Below are 15000 nucleotides of genomic sequence, written 5' to 3' on the forward strand. Positions count from 1 at the left end.
ACATATTATCTAGCATATAGTAGCATTTAATAAATGCCTGCTGGAATTGGAGGTGAATAGAGAAGTAAAATGAATATGGGCAATTTCACGGGATAGGACCTGAAAACAGTTTCCAGCACTGGTAGGTTTAAGGCAAGGCTTCATTTGAGGCGATAGAGGAATGGAGGTCATCAGAGTCAGGGGAACACAGACCCATGAATTCTGATATTAGAGGGATCATTCAAATGGGTCTGTAGGTGATCAGGGCTGGTATCTGAAAGTGCAGGGGTGTGTCCTGGGAAGGCAGGAGTCCAGGGATGAGATCCTCACATCAGACGAGAATGGGTGCAAGGCCTGGAAGATGATCTTACAAAGGAGAGAAGATATGGCATCAAGGAAAGGAAAGACTGCCTCTTCCCTTCTCTGCACCCCCATTACATTTGCAGTGCTCTGGCCACTGAAAGCTGAAAGCATAAACTTTGTAGGTCAGCTACCTATTCGAATCCTTCCCCGTCTCCCAGAGCTTGTGGAGTTTGTGTGTGTGAGCATGTGTGTGTGTTAGCACACAGAGAGCTTCATGTTTGGGCCCTACTGACCTCGCTGCATCTCACTCCGTCTTCTCCACCCACTTCCGCTGCATCTATTCCAGTCCCCCTTGCCTTATAACTTGCTGTTCTCTGTAGCTCTTTGCTCTGTGACTTTGGACAAGTTGCTTCCTTACTCTGAGATCTGCTATCTCTGTAGCAGTGAAGAAACCAATTTAACAGGTCAAAACACACATTAAACTATGAAATAGAATAAATGAAACACTATATGAATATACATTAAGTAGGCATGTGTGCACCGGGTCATATGTAAATGTATTTGTTACTGCGGTTCATAGTCAAAAACACTGAAAGCACTGCTCTTAAGATTACTTCCAGCTCTAAAATTCACAATGTGTAGAATATTTCCCATTGTTCTTTGCCACTTTGAGGGTGGAAACGAGCAGAGAAATTTTATTTTTAAAGGAGAATTGCTCATGCCAACAGCCAGCAGCTTCGGGTAGTGCTGACAAGGCAGCTACCCTGGGCTTCTTCCACTCAGGAAGTTGTTGGTGATGGAGCAACGACAGGTCCCAGAGTTCTAGGGTGACAGTGTCTAGCTCCAGGTTTCACAGTGAAAGAAGGGGTACAGGGGAAGCCCTTGGGGGTCTTCAGGGTCAGCCTTCCATTTGGCTATATTTTCATACCGAACAAAATGCATCCGCCAAAGGATGAGAGGGAGAGGAGGAGGAAGAGCAGCAGGAGGAGAAGTTAGTACTTCTTTCTCCCAAATCGTAGTGTACTTATGTGATGTGTCCGTCTCTGATACAAACAACTCCACTCTTACCAATCTAGTGTTGGCTGTTAATCACTGCTCCTTCTAAAGATCCTGAAAGGGTTACATGCTGATAAGGTGCTACTTAAGCATGAGCCTGGAATTTTGTTAAGGTCCTGAGTCTGATCTTGTCTTTCCTGTAAGAAAGACAAGATCAAGTCCCTGCTCTGATGTTTCAAGTGTGGGTCACCTTTCAGTGTTGTCTTTTGAGCACCTATTTATTTGATCTCATAAGTCTGTTTTTCCTTCTCTAGTACAAGCTTAATTAGAACTTCTGTAAGGTTCCTTCCGTCTACACCACCCCCATGCACCGAGATCCCGCTGTGACAGGGCCTTAATACACTTTTTACTTTTTTCCTCACAATAACCCCATGGCAGAGGTACTTTTATGCCTAGTTTTTAGATGTGGTATGGAGAGTTCAGTGACAGGTCCCAGGTCACACGACCAGAAACCAGCTCTGGTCTCTGTCTCAAAGCCTCTGCTCTTCCCATGATACTTGTGATTTTAGACGTTGGACCCCTTGGGCCTGCCCAGGGGACAGCAGCCCTGACATCATACAGGCTTGCTGACTCCAAACTCAGGACAGTGGACAGCTTCCCAGGTGGTCTGGTCCCCAAAGTTTGAGGACCACAGCATTAAAGAAATATGTAAAAGAGCCTATGACAAAACACGTGTGCCACACTGTAGTCAGGGTGAGCCAATGAGATGGGATTTCTGAACAACCACAGCAGAACCTAACTAACATTCATAGCATATTTTCTAACAGCCAGGCACGATGCAAGGTTCTTAAGGTGAACTCCTGTTTAATTGCAGTCGCATTATGAACTGAGGTCTAGCCATGCTTAAAGGTGAGAAATCTGAGGTTGAGGAACTTGCCGAGGTCATGCAGTGAATAAGTAAGTGGCAGAGCCATGAGCCAGGTGATGTGGCTCCACTGTCCCCACCTAGATCAGTGTAGCGGCTGTCCCTCAGGGCGGTGAAAGAAGTCCGAGCAGCACAAGAGGACAAGGGCGTATGAAACCTAGACAAAGAGCAAGAAATGGGACTGAGAAGGAAGCCTGGGGGCAATGAATACAAATATACTTTCAAGTTTTCTATCAATAGCCTTATTAACAGTGTTAGAGGAATCCAGACATATTTTGTGGCATTTATTATGAAGCAAAATAAGAAAAGTAACATTTATGATTCAGTATCTGGTTAAAGGAAGAGGCTTTGTCACTGAGGAAAGAGTCAGGACTTAGAGTGTAAAGACGGGACCAGCTCTGCATCCCTGTAGAAACAGCACAAACTTCTGTGGATGGAGCTTCTGCCGTTTGACAGTGGACACCTTCACCATGACCTTTCACGGCAGCTCTCTCAGTATCTTTACCTGTAAAAGGGGCATAACTCCTTCAGAGAGTTGCTCAGAGTATCAGATTGCATTAAATATTTGAAACTTCCTTGTTGAAACATAAAACACTTGACAAATATTTAGGAACATTATTATCAATGTCCACTATCGTCATCATCATCACTACCGGTTTGCCAAATACCCAGTTTGCCCAGCATTGCCTAGACATGGGTCAAGGAGGTAATTCATGGATGGTGCAGCTTGGAGACCAAGAGTGGGAGCCAGAGACTGGGTATCGGTAGCTCATCAGTGCATGGCTCCTCTTCATTCAGTAAGTGCCATCTGGGTTTTGCAGATAAAAACTTCAGGGCGGGGAGGTTAAATAAACTTCCCAACCTCTTGTGTCTTTTAAAAGGCAGAGCAAAAAGCAGAAAAGCAGTTCTTCTCGTGCCGAGGGAACTGGCTGTAGGTGAATGTGACATTTTTGATGAAATACAAAAGATAGAGAAGGGTCCCATTCTTACAACATTTATTATTACTTCTGATCAGTGAAAATTGTAGGACTCTCAAAGCTTAAACTCAGGCTGGTTTGAGAACAGAAAGCCACCTATTTCTGCTGGTATTACCCTCTGTTCAAAGTGTATTGATAAAGTGTATTTATGCTAGAAATAGTGGGATTTTTCCTATTACCTATTCATCAACTTAATTTAGCCTCTACCTAAATAGCCCTGAACTTCCTTCCATTTAGTCAGTATTGGGGCTCTTCCCCCCTTTCCTGGGTTGCACCAGAATCTGGGAGGGAGGCTCACAGAGGCTAAAAAGGATGAAAAGTTCTCCAAATAATGGTCTTCGATGTGTGTCCCGGGCGGCTCAGACTGCTATAACAAAATACCAGAGGCTGGGTGGCTTAAACAACAGACTTTTATTTCTCTCACAGTTCTGCAGGTTGGGAAGTCCAAGTTCAGGCTGCTGGCAGATTTACTTCCTAGTGAGAACTCTCTTCCTGGCTTAGAAGGCCACCTTCTTGCCGTGCCCACATGGCCTTTCCTCCGTCGTGCCCGGGGAGAGCACCCTCGTGTCTCTTCCTCTTCTTCGGAGAGTACTGATCCCACCCTGGGGGCTCTGCTCTCGGGACATAACCCGAACTTAATCACCTGCTAAAGGCCCCACCTCCTAATACCCTCACATGGGGGGTTAGGACTCTGGGATATGCATGTTGGCAGGACACCCACATTCAGTTCATGACACCCTGCCAGCCCCATGCGACTGTGCTCCTGCCACAGGCCTGGCACACATTCTGGGCCCCCAGGGCCTGAGGGCCTGAGGCTTGGTGCCGTCTTCAGAACAGAGCCCCCCATCCTTGCCCAGCTCCCAGCAGGACCCCACAGTGCTCTCCCTTCCCCTGGGCAGAGGCGTACTCTCCCTCCACCATCTTCTAGGCTTCTGCTTCTCCTTCTAACACCATCCTCTTCCATGGGTGTGGCTTTTGGAAAACAAAACCCAGAAGGACCTACAGCCCCTTCTGCTTCTCACCTTGCCCTGTGTCTTTGAGGCAATGAAATGCAAAAGGGGAGAAGTAGGTAGGGGTGGGGGACAGAAAATGTGTATAGAGAAAAAACAGCTTAATGGTCCATACTGTCCTTCAGCCACAACATTAGGCAGAGTCTCTTCTCAACACTTAGGACAGCACATGCGGCTTCTCCCTGCTCACTGCCTCCTGGCCAGGCTCTGGTGAGAGATGTCTGTTTCATATCACCTAATGTCCCAAACTCACCTTCCTTCAGGGACTGTACAATCATGTCACTAAAGGAAGCAGGTCAAGATCATTTGCTTCTCAGGAGTGACTGAACTAGAATTATCTGACAGGCAGTAAATAGTTCCAAAGTTCATCCAAACTTATTTCTGAAGTTTACACAAGGCCTTATCTCTAGTGTACACATACTGTCAGGTGCTGAGGAAGACTATAATTCCTTCTCCATATTATTCCCCCTACTCCCAAAGTCCCTGGAAATTGTGGGTTATAATGTACTATAAACCAAGATATAATAGTTTACAATGAGCCTATTTCACTCACTCAAGTGAATGCAGCTTGCTCTTTCCCTAGATCACTGCTCACCTAGGCCCTTATTTCAGGCACTTTAGGGGCCAAGGCCTACTTCAGGCACTTGGACAAGCTCCGTTTTGATGTAGTTTTTGATGCTAGAATAAGAATGAAAAGAGACGCCCTTCAAAACTGTCCTCTTTGAGTAAAAGATTCTTTTCATTTCTTACTCTTTTAGAAAGAACATACTGGTTGATCTTTTATTAGCTCTGGTCTAAACCAGGAGTCCCCAACCCCCAGGCTCCAGTCTGCTTAGGAATCAGGTCGCAAACAAAGCTCAGCTGAGCTCTGCCTCCTGTGTCATTTCCCTGCCCCACCACAAAACCTATCCGAGGTGCCAAAAAGGCTGGGGACCACTGGTTTGAACAGAGTGCTGCTTGCCCTCACGATGAACAGTCCTGTACATGCGTCTTCACAACTGACTGCCTCTGCCTCTCAGGTAGTGAAAATACCATTAAATCTGGCCTTCGTGTGAGGAGGGAGCCTGAGGTCCTTGGGCAAAGCTGGAGACAATGGGGTGGGAGGTCAGAAGTCCAGAGGGCTGTACCCAGACCCCTAGACGGCCAGAAAGGGCACTGATGCACATGCATGGGACTGGCCAGTGCCTGCTGAACCCAGAGTCAATTCTCTGCACATTTCCCACTTGATGAGTAGAGGAGTTTTACTTTTATGTATTTTGTGGATTGCTGGAGGATTTCTGTGGCAAGTATTTAACGTTGAGCAAGGTGGGTTTCTCTGAAGCCCAGTAGGTTTCGGAGCTGCTGCTTCCCGCTTTCAGTTGATGTATGCTCAGGAAATAAGAATTGATTTCATCCAAGGCAAAACTTAAAGGAAGTTTGTTATTGAAACATCCCACGCTTCATTTCAAAGTCAAATCAATATGATTTTTAAATTACTCCCTGGTTTGGATTACGTAGGTGTCTCGAGCTTGTATTTTAGCAACACTGGAACAGGGAGTGGGTTGCAGTAACTGTCAGTACTGTTGGCACTGGGCTAAATTTTCTCACCCACTTATCAGATCCTCGCTCATAATCTGGAAGTTCCTGGATGAAGTGGGTGAGGGGATAAAACCCTCCTAGGGAATGATGGGAGAAATCACTGTAGACCGAGTTGGGAGAATGGCGTTTAGTAAACACACATGCCTATTCTTTTCTGTGGATGGTGAAGTTATAAAAAAAAAATCCTGGAGCTCAGCCTTGCCTAACAGCATGGAGCTGTGATTATAGCTTGTATTTTTGAGCCATTGCTATGCCACATTCTTTGCATACAATTCATCCAGCAAAAAAAAAGTATAATTGCCTATGCTTTACACATGAGGAGACTGAGGTTCTGAGGAGTTAAGGCCTAAGGTTACACAACTAGTAGGCGGCTGAGCTGTTATTAGAACCTCGATTTGCCCAACATTGGAGTCCATGACTGAATTTTTTCAAAGTAGAGAAATGAATTAATTTAAGGTCGACTGATTTAGCAAAATTCATTAGCTAAAAGAGTAGCGGACAAGCTGCTATTCGATCATGAAAACAGCAACAGCTATCATTTGGGGGGCACCTTCTATGCGTTAGGAATGTTTCCGGGTGTCCCATGTCCCTTGTTTCACATAAGCCACAAAACACCCCTTGGATTGTTGTCCATCTTTGTAGGTGAGGACCACGAGACTCAGGAAGTTTCCCGAGTACCCATTCATGGAGCAGTTCTGGGCTATCAGCCCATAACAGAAGAGTAAATAGGATATAAAATCTTAGAGCAGAAAGGGATAGTAAAGATGACTTAATCTAACTTCTCTATTCTACATATGGGACAACTTGGGTTTAGAACCTTGCCCCCCAAATCACACATCATCTGGTTAGTTGTAAACCCAAGGCCACACAGTACAGGCTCAATTCAGTTAATCAATTTTGATTTGAGTGCCTACTATGTGCCACATGTGGTCAGGTCTCCTGTCTCCCAGACCCAGGACATTTTCTGTCAGACCTTGTGCAGAAGGGAGGACATGGGGCCTGAGGTCATGAAGTTCACCCTTAGTTCTGCAGGGGATAAACCTTGCAGCCTAAACAGAAGAAAACAGTGATGACAAAGACTGGGGAGAGAATGGTCTCCGTTCACTCATTCACTCACTTATTCAATCCCTATTCATACAATATACTTCTAGTAGGGTCTTCCTTGTGTGCCAGGCACCATTGTTTCTTTGAACTGTGAAATATGACACGTGTTCATATAATTCCTCACTCTGTCAGACCTTGTGTAGAAGACAGGACATGTCTTAATCGTGTAAGAAGACTGTGTGGCCAGGACATGCACTCTAAGTTATTCACTGACCATAATTAGTAAGAAAACTTTCTGCCTGCCCCGAAGCCAGCAGGGAGGGATCAGACTGGACCATGAGGTATACCTTGGTCCTAAGTGTGAATGTCAAAAATACTATTCTGAGTACTTTTGAAGTGACTTGTCCTGCATGAAGTGAAGTCCAAGCCCGTTGACCAGAACCTCGTTGGATGATTTATTTTAATGCCATTCATACCAGTAATGAGAACCATCTGTTCCTATAACCTAGGGCCATATTCATCTAGTTCATGATTTGTGGACTGCTGGGGGCGTTCGTGAAAACAGCGGCATTCCCCGTGTGCTGGAGGCAGGCACAAGGTGTGGCTTCGAGGGCGTGAGACTTCTGTCTCTCCGAGCTGAAAGCATGAATTCTCAAAGCACTGTATTTATGAGACTCTTTTGGCTTTAAATATCTGCACATTATTGAAGAAATGTATGTCAAATGAAAAAATATGTGACTGAGAAAAGTGAGCTCAACGAGTTAAGTGACTATCCAAGGCTGCATGTAACAAATTAGCAGCAATCTGGACTTGAAGGCTCCATCCAATTTTTATTTCCTTCTCCCAATTTGCTTCTTTGGAAACTTTTCACATTATAAAAAAGGATAGTAATATTGTGCCTTCCTTTGTTCCAGAAGAATGTCAGAAAAGTTTCTTGCAGTCTTAGAAGAAGCAAATGTGAAGACGCTGTGTTGAAAGGCAGGCATTATCTCAGGAGCAGATCTCTAAAAGTGTAACAGGTTGCCTGATGACATTTCTGCAGTTCTCTCATTTGACATTGGAATTGTGCCTTCCATGTGCTGTAAATAACTCCATTTGCTGGGCCACGTGAGAAATGAGACTTGAATGGCCTGCCTTCTTTGCCCAGATGAATGGATGAGAAGATTCTAGCCAGTCTCTTGTAACTCTGTGTCCAAAAGCATATTGGCAGCATTAGTGGTAAATAAGATGATGTTTATAATAAAGGCAGCTAGGCTGAGACATAAGTGATTCAACGTTTTGGAATCCTGACAGCTAATGGAAATATAGCTATGTGACTGATTGGATCAATATGGCTATAGGATCAACTGTAGATGAATGAAATATTAATAGTTGCCATAGAATAGAACATTGTGCCAACTCAGATGGCTCTGTTGATTGAACCATGCTGTGGGATGTGGATGAATGAGGCTGGAAGAAACATGAGGAGCAAAAGAAGGAGACTCCTCTAACTGGGAGAGCCAGCTGCCTGTCAGTGGGAGAGAGAGCGAGGCCAGCTCAGGTCAGGACCCTGAGTCTGGGAAGGCGGGGCACATTCTTGAGTCAAAGCCAGAATCAGGTATGGCCATTCCTCCTCTTCCAGTCAAGCTCATCTGGATACGTCTAATCAATGCCTATGGTAACAGACTTTTCAAATAGTACAGGCTTCCTGTTTATTATTTTTTTTTTTAGTGATTAAAAAATATTTTAGAGACAGGGGAAGGTAAGGAGAAAGGAAGAGAAACATCAATGTGTGAGAGAAACATTAATTAGTTGCCTTTCGCACACACCCCATCCGGGGACAAGGCCCGCAGCCCAGGCATGTGCCCTGACCAGGAATCCAACTGGCGACCTTCGGCTTTGTGGGACGATGCTCAACCCATTGAGCCACACCAGCCAAGGCACTTACTGCTCTTGATGCACATTTTCCCCATATTCAATGTCATGAGTGGAAAAGAGCTGATCACACAGGGCAATAATATTCTCTTGCTTACCACTGAGGAGTCACCTGTACCACCAACAGAAAAGGTGTGTTCAGTGTAAATTCTCAACTTGAATCTCCACCCCATTCTGTTCCAGCCCCAATAAGGAGAAGGTTGTTAAGCCCATGAAGAGCTATACCTTCATCTTGCCAACAGTTTTGCAGGGTGTGGAAGGTTAGTCTCACCACCTTAGCGCATGGCTCTCCACACGTCAGCATGCTCTGGGGGCGGTGTACCCAAACCTTGCCAGGCATGAGACAATCAGCTAGGCAACTTAAAATAAATGCATATTTTCTACTGTATCCCATATCTAATGAGTCGAACAGGTCATGAGGGCAGTGGGGTTGGGGACAGACAGGTCAGCTGTAGTTCTAGCAGGTGGTCCATGGCGTTCTGATCTATAGCCAGGATGGGAAGTCAAATTCCTAGGTTGAATTCTAGGATAAAAAAAGATTTTGTAGGTCATTGGACAGAATTTTCCCTCTGAATACTAATTGCTGAGACACCCTAGGAATCTTTCTAAAATTATGGCCATGATGCCCCATGTTACTGATGTCATTGCCCTTAGTTTGAACCGTAATCTTTTTGGAGGAAGTTGTGTATCCTATTAAGTCAGAACTTCTTGAAATTCTACCATGAGCCAAGCCCTTTGGGCAACACATTGGGTTAAACATGTTTCCTGTCTATAGGAAGCGAACACGGAATCAGACCTGTGTAAAATGATACTCTCAGCCATGAATAATCACATGATAACTGAGAGACTGGAAGAGCCAGACATACTGAAGGGAGGATCCTGTGACATCTTGGTCCAGCTGCTGTTGGTAACTGTCCTCCTAGGAGGCCAGGGAGGGACCTTCTTCAGTCTCCTGCTACTTCTCTTTCTCATTATTGGTGAAACAAACACCCAGGGGTGCAGTGCATGAGTCCTCGGTGCTGCTGTCCCGTTAGGATTCAAACTGAGCAGTATGGGAGCACCTCCCAGTCTCTGAGGGAAGGACCGAAGAAAGGTCATAGCCAATAAGGCCATAGGTCTGTGAAATAAGGACTAAACAGGACTGCGGGGTTAAAGAAGGGTGGGAGATGGTGATCATGAAGGTAAGGAAAATAGCCCTGGCTGGTGTAGCTCAGTGGATTAAGTGTGGGCTGTGAACCAAAGAGTCGCCAGTTCAATTCCCAGTCAGGATACATGCCTGGGTTGCAGGCCAGGTCCCCAGTAGGGGGCATATGAGAGGCAACCACACACTGATGTTTCTCTAACTCTCTTTCTCCTTCCCTTCCCCTCTCTCTAAAAATAAATAAATAAAATATTTTTTAAAAAGAAAGAAAAATAAATAAGGGCCGGGAAGTGTCTTCTGCTAGGTACGTTGGAAGCCCAGCTGGTGCAGTCTGCCTAGCTGTGCATTCTGACCCTATTATTCCAGTGCTTCGCCTCCCATATTGGATCTTGCCCTCAGACTGCTAATGTTTTTTTTATTTATGCATGCTCTGTTGCAAGGCTAGCATTCCACCACTGTGGTTTTGAAGCTACAAGGAATCAGCTGGGAGTAGAAAACTCCAAACTGCAGAAAATTTTAAGTCCAGCTGAACCAAACTGTGTCAACTGAGATTGCAATGAGTCTGGGAGCAACCAAGGGCTGTGTACAAAAGGGTGTGCTGTGAAACAAGATTATTTACATCCTCATAAAACGAGTGCTGGAGGGAAGGATGGGTGGGTGTTGGTAGTGGAGTCAGCAGCAAAGTCCTTTTACAGGTCGGAAGAATTGTAAAAATGTACTGTAGAAGGGCGTTTGTTTTGCTCTATCCTAATAGAGATGCAAAGTGTGTTTTCCTTTTAAACAACTAAAAAAATATTTATGTCTATCTCAAGACTGGAGCCCAAAGTTTAATTCTGAAAATAAAGAGTGTCCAAAACTGAAATAGTTTTATTTTAAACTGTAGTAGGAGGTGACAGCATTACTTATACAATGTGTACTAGTAGCAGAACTTTCCATCCAGATTTTGGTGTGTAAATAAATGACAGAAGTTGTTAATTTGTATAACTCATCTGAAAAAGGAAATTTTCCCGAGCTTATGTGCAAAAAAACTATGGTATTTAGTAAAAAGAAAGGAAATGTGGCTTTCTGATTTCTTAAAAAGCCAAATATCAAATTTCCTTGACATAGTACACTGTGGCATTTTAACCAGAACCAAATGGCTTCTGAACGGTCTGCCAGCCACCCAGGCAGCAAGGGTCAGCTTGTTTGTCTGCGATGTACCCATGTCAGTCCCAGTTATGATCACCCAGCAGTGCTCAGCAGGTGGGGGAGATGCGGTGTCACCAATCCTGTGACAGCAGGAAGGTCTAAAAATTCTTACAGCAAGGTGTCTAAGGCCCAGCATGAAGGAAATATGTTTTCAGAGACCCGAGAATACAAAGAAGGTAATTATAGATGTGTATATGATGAAGAAGAGTTAGAAAAAACCAAAATACTATATGCCCCACCACCTAAAGCCAAAAACATTAGTTTTTAAGGACTGTCCTGAGACTTCAGGCAAACCCAGAGACCTAAGCAGGGCACACTTGTCCTTTCCCTCAGAAGAAAGGACACTTTGCAGCCTGACCTGTGCCCAGTAGGACTCCATGTGGTTTGGAAGCATTCCCTCAGCCAGCTGGTCCACTGGCCTCTGGGAGGGCCCTTCCTTTCTACCCTTTTAGCATCATCAGTTTGCCGTCTTGCAAAGTCGGGTTTTGGAGATCAGTCTAGTACTACTATCAAGTTTCATGACATTATTGTTGATATTAAATTAGAAGCCTCTGGATTCTTTCTAGGGGGAATTAATATGATGAAGTCGGCAATCTTATGTTCAGAAGAAGAACTCACTAAAGTAAAATTTGCCGCCAAGATTATATTTCCAGGTGAAATTTGCTTCCCTAGTGACCAGCTCTGCCACACTGCTTTCAGGCACTTGTTTTTTTTTTTTCTGGTCTGCTCAGCAGAAACAATTTCTGTGCTGAATGTGTTTAATCAGATTGACTATAACAACCACACATGTTCAAAGTTTTCTCTAGAGAACTTGCATTTTGACTCTCATGTGTTGAATAGTGCACCAAAGTACACAAATGATAATAGTGCTGTTCAGCTGCTTGAGGGCCTATGCCACAGATTTCATATGGGCACTTCACATTTGAATCTGAGCATTTATTAAAATAATTCTCCACATTTTAAAATTTATTGTGAATGTTACAGCTCTATCCCAACATTACAAAGTTAAGGTGGTTTTAGATAATATCCTGTGAAGAAAGTTATGGTCTTAATAATTGTCTAAGTAATTCCTCATGCAACTTCAAGGCAGGGAGTAGGAAATTAATCTGTAATGGAACAATGGAAAATGATCCTGAAGGTGTAGTAAGTTCTTAATGTGGTTGATAGGTTCTGTGATATTAAATAAAATGATCTACAGCAAAACTAATTTTTACCACAAGTTAATCGATATAAACAACAGTTAAGTTCCTATGGCATCTCATCAACATTATAATGAAAAGATGTTGAGTAAAAGGACATTATTGTAGGACCTGCTGTACATATTCATGTGCTTAATAGTTTAACAATTTATTTTTTCCACAATGGGTTGTGAGCCATTTTTGTGCCAGTTGTGATCCAACAATTCTTTATCACAGTTCCTGTGAAGTTGCACAAGAAAGCTCTACTGTTGCAAAGGGTAAAATTTTCATCTTTTTTTTATAGCTGAGTAGAATTCCATTGTGTAAATGTCCCATAGTTGTTTCATCCACTCATCTGTTGATGGACACTTGGTCGGCTTCCATATCTTGGTGATTATAAATAATGCTGCAATGAACATAGGGTGCTTATGTTCTTTTGGATTAGTGTTTTGGGTTCCTCCAGATATAACCCCAGAAGTGGGATGGCTGGGTCAAAAGGCAGACCCATTTTTAATTTTTTTACATATCTCCACACTGCTTTCCACAGTGGCTGCACCAGTCTGCATTCCCACCAGCAGTGCACAAGGCTTCCCCTTTCTCCACATCCTCACCAGCACTTGTTTGTTGATTTATTGATGATAGTCATTCTGACAACAATCACCCTTTTTAAAATTGACAAAAATAACTGGTTTAACGCTTAGGTCCATTTTAATATTTAGCTAGTTACCAGGTTATATAACCCTTTGGTGTAGGGTAGGCAAGAACACAGATGGTGCAGTAACCATAGCAACAACACTTGGGTCTGTTTTCAGCCTGTCAGCTTTTTTCAACATCACAGTCCTTCTGAAGCAGAGACGTGCGCACTTGCTCTCTCTCTCTTCCCACCCCTAGTACTTCCACCTTCTCCTCTCCCCTCTTGCACTGTCTCCCTCTGACCCTCCCTCTCAGCAAACTGAAAAAGAACAAAGAACTTCCATATAACTTTCTCCAGGTTTTTCTAAATTATTCAAATTTTAATACAAATATGAATTATAATGTTTCTATTTTTTTAAATTTTTTATTTTATTTACTTGTTTTTAGAGAGAGGGGAAGCAAAGGAGAAAGAAATGAGCCACCACTGGAGACCTGGCCCACAACCCAGGCATGAGCCCCGACTGGGAATTGAACTGGCAATCCCTTAGTTCACAGCCTGCATCACCCACACTCAGTCCACTGAGATGCACCAGCCAGGGCTATAATGTTTCTATTTAAAAGTGTACTTCTTATTTGTCTCTCTTTTACTTACATAGGTGATGTGGGAGGGAAAGCAATTATAGGCCAAAAGCTACCAAAATGAGACTATTTTTCTTAATCTTTGAGTTCAGGCAAAATCACAGAAGCCCAAGTAGGTAGGCGTGTACCCTCAAGGACTCTTGGAGGCAGATTCTGCTACTTTTGGAGGTGAATCTAACTGCTGCCACTCTCACATTGAAAGCCTTCCTTGACTCTATGCCAAGAGCCTCATACGTAGGCATTTTAACTGAAAACTCTGCAGCCCGTATTCCTGTTTCTTCCTTTGTAGCATTGCTAGGCAGGATATCCGACAAACACACCGGGAGCTTCTCCACCTCAGAAATCGATCCTCTGCAGGAGTACTTCAGGGCCTTGTTCTTCCCCGAAACAGCTCTGTGCAGAAAATACATTTCATCTCTTACTTCTTTTTCATATGTTACCCCCTCAAAGAGTCCTTCCCACTTGGTTATTCCCTTAGTCCCCTGTGCACTTCTTCAGTTGTGTTTATATTTATGTGCTCGATTACTTGTTTATTGTCTGTCCCTCCCAATAAGCTCTAAGCTCTTTGAGGGCAGAGATTATTTTTGAAATGTTTAACATTGTATTCCCAGTATCTTATCTAGGATTTGACTCTAATGAATGAATGTTTGAATGAATAGCTGTTTCCTTTTTTTAGAAACGCCTTTTAGATTTGATCGTAAAATAAAATCAAACCTGTTTTCATTGAAGTGTTGATGTGGTTTCTGTTTCCCTTTTTACTTTGACTGCTAGGAAACTCGAGTGGGCTTTAGTGCTCAGTCCTTGTAGTCGTATTTGTCCCTAAGCTAAACGTGTTTGTTTTCTTTCTTTTGCATAGCTTGTATTTTCTCTTACTATTGTAGTTGTATTATTTTTAGTTTAAGTCACCTCAAAGTCTTCTCGAAAGCAATACTATATCATAATAATAAATAAATATAAGATCTTTCATGTTAAAATAATTTTTCAGGAACCTCCCAGAGAATGATGTGTACTATGAATTGTTAACTGCCAAGTATTGACGTGAACATGAACAGTGACCAAAAAAAACTATCAATAGTAGAAAATTAAAAAGCCCATATTTTTTTACTCTTCAGCTATGTTACAGGGTATTGAATGAGAATAAGTAAACATTACATGTAAAACTGATCACATTGATTAGCAAAATAGTTGAATTTTTAGAGTATAAAATCCACTTGAATTGCAGAAGCTTTACTACATTTTATACATGTATATTTTATATATGTATATGCATTCTTGCAAACCCACTTAAAATGCCTTTCTGGGCCCATACTGTTCCTTGCTGCCTTTTCATAGACAAGAAAGCCTGTCTGACCATCATGATTCCTGGGTTTTTCCACCTTGAATAACCAGTGTTGCCAGATGATCCAAGTTTGCAGATTCAGGGCATAAAATCCTTCAACTGACTCAGATTTGTTTGCAGTTGTTGGAGTGGGAGGAGAGGAAGCTTTGGGAGTGG

At 43.2% G+C, this 15000-nt stretch overlaps 1 protein-coding gene across 1 annotated transcript in view; it reads left to right on the plus strand.

Annotated features, from left to right (window-relative positions):
* Positions 1 to 2951: 2951 nt before the first annotated feature.
* The window catches only part of LCA5 (lebercilin LCA5), a 97000-nt gene continuing 84951 nt past the window's right edge, over positions 2952 to 15000 (plus strand). The window contains exon 1 of the mRNA XM_037142889.2: positions 2952 to 3000. The gene's annotated coding sequence lies outside the window, so the exon portion shown is untranslated. The remainder of the gene's footprint in view (positions 3001 to 15000) is intronic.

This window comes from Artibeus jamaicensis, unplaced genomic scaffold (genome assembly GCF_021234435.1).
Source record: "Artibeus jamaicensis isolate MK-2021 breed Jamaican fruit bat unplaced genomic scaffold, CSHL_Jam_final contig_387, whole genome shotgun sequence".
Taxonomy (NCBI): domain Eukaryota; kingdom Metazoa; phylum Chordata; class Mammalia; order Chiroptera; family Phyllostomidae; genus Artibeus; species Artibeus jamaicensis.